We start from the raw sequence: 6,041 nt of genomic DNA on the forward strand, positions 1-6,041 counted from the left end.
TTTGAGTTTTGTCTGATTCCTAATTCATTATTTCTTTGGAGTTAGAAATAACATATAGATGAAATCACTGATAAAAATTTATCACCTATAAGGAAATCAGATATATGAAAAAGATGGTTGAAGGAGAAGGTAGAAAACATAACATATTCCACTTAGCAAACATGAATACTTGGCGGAAGAAATGCTGCCAGGAGTTGTGGTTCTGTAGCGGCAGTGCGCTGTTAGAAAGATGCCTGACCCTGACTTTTTTTCCTTCTTTGCCTTCAACTTGATGTGTGTCCTCAGGTGATTAACTTTCTGTCCTTGGGCCGCACTTTCTTCATCTTTAAAATGAAGGAATTGCCTTAGATTAGGATTCGAAAACTCAGAAGTCTGGGGGAGCCGTGCAGATCACGTGAGTGAGTGAAGCATGCTGGGTGGGACTGTGCTGAGCCACAGAAGGCTTATCAGGACACTTACTCCGCTGTGGTAGGCAGAAGCCAGCCCAATATTGGCAGGTGTTCTGATTTTTCAGGAGGAAGTAGAAATCCGGGATTTTATTTGAAATTCTCTGGTTTTAAAAATATTGACAATTAACCGAAGATAATTTAAAATAGAGTGGGCTAAACAAATCATGTGTCCGGGTTGCCAGTTTATATCCTCCACCTCCTCATTTCTGTAAAATTAAAGAATATTATGGTGTGATTCAGCAGCAGAAATGGTTTAACATAATTGTCACAAACATTAGGGAGAAAGTAGGGGGAGCAAGAGGTAGGGAAAATTCAACTGTCCCGTTGTATTCCAGGGGACTGCGGGGGGCATATTTCATTCACTGGTGGGAAAGTAGTTTGATGATGAAGCTAACTAGAACCTCAGTGAGAGCCGCTGCCTGAGAAAAGGAGTTATCCGTTCTTGCTGGCTATACTATACAGCATATCCATTTTACGTGAGGAAAGGGGTTCCTGGCAGAGCCGAGAATGATGTGAACTCTCCAGTGGGGGACTCTACAGTTCTCCCAGAATCCGCATTAGCAAGAGCCTGACAATGGACCTCTCGCTGCTGTGAAGTTAGTGTTTTAGAGAATTGGTGGTTGGTGTCAAGGTCAGGTTCAGTTAACATCCATGTCGAGACTCTAAGAGAATTAGGTAAAAGAACATCATCTTCTTCCATCCCCCAAATCCATCGCATCCTGAGTTCTGCGCATGAGCTCTACTTGGTCCTCCAAGAAATGGAACCAGAATTGCAGCTGGAATCTGTTTCGCGGGAGCCTCAGGAGACTTTGGGCAATGACGACGGTAAATGACTTTTTCTTCAGCCTGAACAAATAACTGAGATGACTGATTTGATGACCGTCTCTACTCTCAACTCACTTTGAATTATATCCGGTAGCTTCAGAGAGCAAGTAATTACAATAATAGTCATTTGTGGGAAAATGTTCTTTGAAAATGACAAACCCGAAGTGGCGTGTCCCACTTCATTTTTCAGTGGTCACTACCGAAGTTCTCATCCAGGTGGTTCTTAGTGCAGCTGATTCTGACACCAGCCCTTGAGGCGGACGTTGGCGTCCTGACTTCAGTTCCTCCTCAGAGGCCTTCATTTCACCTGAGCATTGTATGGAGTTGTTTTATAGATGTTAGATTTAGTCATACTATCGCCAGCTTTTATAAAACTGGGAAATATCCTTTAAAAAAAAACGAAGCAGTGGGGAGTCAGCAAGAGAAGTGAGAGTAGGGGATAACTAAAGCTGTAGTCGCTTGGTCTTTCATTGCGTGAGGACCATCTCCAGCGCACGCTGCCATCTGCTTTGCTCGAAGTGAGGGAATTCCCTTCGCCTCTTGTGTGAAAATTCTTATTTCAGAAAAATTCTTCAGTTGTGAGCAGATGGGTTCCATGCTCCCTTATGCCCATTGGATTTCTCGAGTGACACTATGGTGTGGTGGAAGTGAAGGGCTTCTCTCGGGAGCATAAAGGGTACAACGCAGGCTCCAGGGTGGCGGCGGGGTCCAGGAGAGCTGAGTGAGTGCGGTTTTTCGCAGACTTGGTTCCCTTTCCAAAGGAAGCTAGTTTCATCCAGCCCTGCTACTTAAAGTGGTCAGTGCTGTCAAAACTGGCCGGAACCTGACTTTCAGAGCTGTCAGAGAGATAGGAAGCCCTCCTCCAGGCTCCCATCGGGGAGGGGCTAGACCTTGAAGAAGCTCCACAGGGAGGTTCACATGTTTGGATAGCTTTTCGTGAGCGGAAGGTGGGGAATATTGCTATTAAAATTTTAAGATTTGCACTTCATTTTTCACAGTTTAAAAATTACTCTGGTCTGGCCATTGAAAATGCTTAGTGTAAAGTGTGAATGAGGATTATGTAATCATTCCAGTATTTGCTCTCAGGAGGACGATTACTGCTCTGTATTTGTAACATAACCTTAGGGAGAAAAGAAACACTTTTGGAAACAGTATTACTTTAGACATGAAGAAGTTGTTTCTGTTAGGCGTCTTGACCAAGCAGAAGTAGCGAAGGGTAGTGGAGCCTGGCCTTTCGTAAGCATTGCTTTGGCCAGACCCAGGCAGCAGGGTGAAGCTGTGAGTGTGTGCCCTGGCTTCCGGGGTGCCTAGAGGCGAGTCTTCCCACCATCACTCTTCTAGCTTCCTGTGCCTCCACCTCCGGGCCTCTCGCAGGCCTACGTATCTGAACCACTTGCCTTTCTCTGGGAATGTGTGCAGAGTCACATCGCGGCTCCAGGAGGCAGCCTAGGGGATACACTGTCACCTTTGCCTTTAGGGACACAGAGTTGTCAGGATAAGGGAGAAGCCCTTTAGGTCTGTCCCCTCGACACGGCCTTTGTATCTGGTTATGCTGGTGCTTGCCATGGTATTTAAGACAACTAAGACACTTGAAAATTATTCAGCCCCCAGATGGGCAAAAAGAACAGATTGGCATTCTTGCCAGACTGACTACCAGCCATCTTTGGCAGTGTCTCTGATCAGAGGTGTCCCATGCCTACTCCAGGAAAGGAAATTCTTTCAGGATAAATCCTCGAATGAATTACTGGATAGTCTTTGCCCCACTCCCGTCTGCCTAATCTGGCAGAATGATCATGTTTAGTGCAAAAAGGTGTTTTGCCGTCAAGTCGTTTCAGTGTGTCTCCAGTCTTCCCTAGAATGGTTTAGTTGCTTAAAGTTAGTGCTGCAGTCTTGACTGGTGTAAACCCACTTAATTGTTGTAGCTTAATGAATTCAGCTACTTCTCTTCATGAATGTGCTCAATAAAAATGTTTTTACATATTTAAGCCTGGCAGATTATTAATTTAGATGATAAAAAGGCACAGTTCTTTGGTGTCCCTATACTCACACTGTGAATGGACATGTTCCACTAGTTCAGTCAGTACTCTCGTTGAGAATGCTCAGGTTGAAAAGGGCCGGTCTCACCAATCCAACATCTGCAGCAACGCAGTCAAATTCATCAACTCGTGTTTCACCACTTTGTTGTATTTTGTGATCTGGGGGAATGAGGTGAGGTTCATATTTGAACTGGCTGTAAAATGGAGGAAGAAGGGATTGCTTAAGCAGATAGTGGAGTGATTGTGGTACAAGATGTCTCTATAAACAAGATTTTTTTTTTCGTGCATCATAGAAGCTTTCTTTTACCCGTGAATAACTATAAATCACTTATATCTATACATTAAAACAGGTTCCCTCAATTAGGCAATATTTGGTTAGGCAAGCCCAAGTTATTGTTTGTACTTGAAAGTAATAAAGCTTCATTTCCTTAAAAATACATTCTGTAATTGAGACTATTTCCTTGCCTCCCCCTCCCCGCCCCCAACCAGTTCAGAGGGGACTTTTCAAAAGTGACTCTGTTAGAATGTGTTTTTAGAAATGGAACTGCCCTTCATGTGACCTAAAGTGGCTCTGTTCTTTGACTATTTCTGCATATACTGAATGTAAGCTCAACAATATTACGATTTTTAAATGAGATCCAAGAGGGAAAACTACTTTAAAAATAAAATGCAAGAAGGAATTTTGGCGACCTTCATGAGTAGATGCAAATAGGGGGGAAAAGGCAGCAGGTCAAGACCTTGTTATGGTCTTGGCCCCGAGAAGGTTCCTTCTTCTTAATTTACATTCATGGGACTCCTTGTCACCAGACATGGTCCTGGACCTTTGACCCCCAACAGTGCTGTTATAGGGCAGACTGTCATTCCTCTTTCGGAGTTGAGAAAGCCGAGGCTTGGGAAAGTGACGAATTGCTTAGAGGAGTAGTAAGTGATGAGGCTGAGGCCGGGGCTCTGATTTTTAGCCTTGAGGGCCCTGGATTTCGCCTGCCTGTCCTTGTTTCCCTTCCCGCCTCTCCCTATGTCAAGTCTCTTTGGTCCTGGACTGCCGCCTTCCCCAGTCACTTGTGAGCGCCTTTCGCGCTCTTACGCTCTGCTTCTGGGGTGACTCTTTAGCCACTCCTCTGAGCACCTGGCTCCTCTGGTCAGTGACTCCCCATTATCGACTGGGGGTGTCTAGGTTTCTTAACCTAATCGAGCCCCAACTCACCTCTTCAAGCAGTTCTTACTCTTTTCCTTTGTACTTTGACTCTTTCCCCATCCTTATAGGAAAGCCCTCCACGTGCCTTTCCCCCTGTCCTAGGGCTGGCCCCGAGGACCTCAGTGTCCTCCCACCATCTTTGAAGCTTTTGCTGACTGCCATCCCCCACTCAGCCCACGTCACCGTTTTTGTCTAGGGTAGTTGTGCAATTTATTTGGCAATTCATCACGTGCAGTCCCTTTTGCAGTTGGCAAATCATTAACTTTCACCCTTGATCCATAAACTTCACATTTTTGTTTTCCCAGTAATGTTGTAAGATTGAGTTCTTACATGATGCTCTCAGTAAGTTCTCGATAAAATATTAGACATAGTAATTCAATACAAGGCATGCATTGGCATGACATAAAAAGGATTTGTGTCAAACCCACCTAACCACAATTGCTGTGTACATCTCAGTAATTAACGTGACAATGTCACAAATTTTGCATTGCCCAGTTATGTCTAGTAAGACCCAGCACTTGAGAAGAGAGCTAGTCCACAGGACTGGTTATAAATAGTAAAAGTATTTTAATTTAAACCTCTGCTAGTAAAGATGTACCATAGGTGATCAGTAACATTTAAAGGAAACGTTAGGCAATCATAAATCAAAAGATTTTTTTCCCAAGATTAATGATGTGTTGAAATTTCAAATGAGTGATTAATCCAGAAGGCCACCAAATGCAGACTCCAAGAACATAGTCAACCTAGTGTTTTATTTTTACCCATTAATGCAGAGTCAGGGACGGGAGTGTCAGGTGTGTTTTTACAGCTCAGGCCTCCTCGAGTTCAGAGAGATTTTCCTTCTGTGAGAGTTTCACAGGAGAGCAAACATTCCTGAGTTTGTTAGTTCAGCAGATTCAGCCATGTAAGACCACTCCAGAGCTAGTAGATCATTCGAGCTTTGAGGGCAAAAGCTGGAACTCTTTTTGAGAGGGAATCAGAAAAACAACACTTTTGAAAGCTGTGTGTCAGCGTAAGCTGACAAAAGTGTTAGAAGAAAAAACTAAGCGTTATTTTCTTCACTTCTCTTTTTCTCCCCCACGAGACTATGTCTTGAGAACAGGAATTGTATCTTATTTTCTGTGCCCACTTCACCTAGGACTGGCACAAAGTAAACTCTGAAGGAGGGCCTGGATGGATGTGTGGGTGGATGGGCTGGATGAGTCTGCATTGATTCCTATAATCCAGTGTTCTCGAAGTGTGGCCTCCTTCCGGCATGTCAGCATCACCCAGGAACTTGATAGAAATTCACATTTTGGGGCCCCACCCCATACCTAATGAATCAAGAAACTCGGGCTGGAGTCTGGCAGGTAAGTATGATGGCCACTAAGGTTAGGAATCACTGCTATTATCTAATCCATTATGCCACCTAGTGGAATTTCTGGGACTAGCATCTGGCAATGAGTTGGGCCGAATTCTACTGCTATTGAATATGTTCAATATACTAAGGATTGTCTTGCATTTATGGTTACACCTACTCTGAATATGTTCTAAAAC

This window comes from Rousettus aegyptiacus, unplaced genomic scaffold (assembly GCF_014176215.1).
Source record: "Rousettus aegyptiacus isolate mRouAeg1 unplaced genomic scaffold, mRouAeg1.p scaffold_m13_p_3, whole genome shotgun sequence".
NCBI classification, from domain to species: domain Eukaryota; kingdom Metazoa; phylum Chordata; class Mammalia; order Chiroptera; family Pteropodidae; genus Rousettus; species Rousettus aegyptiacus.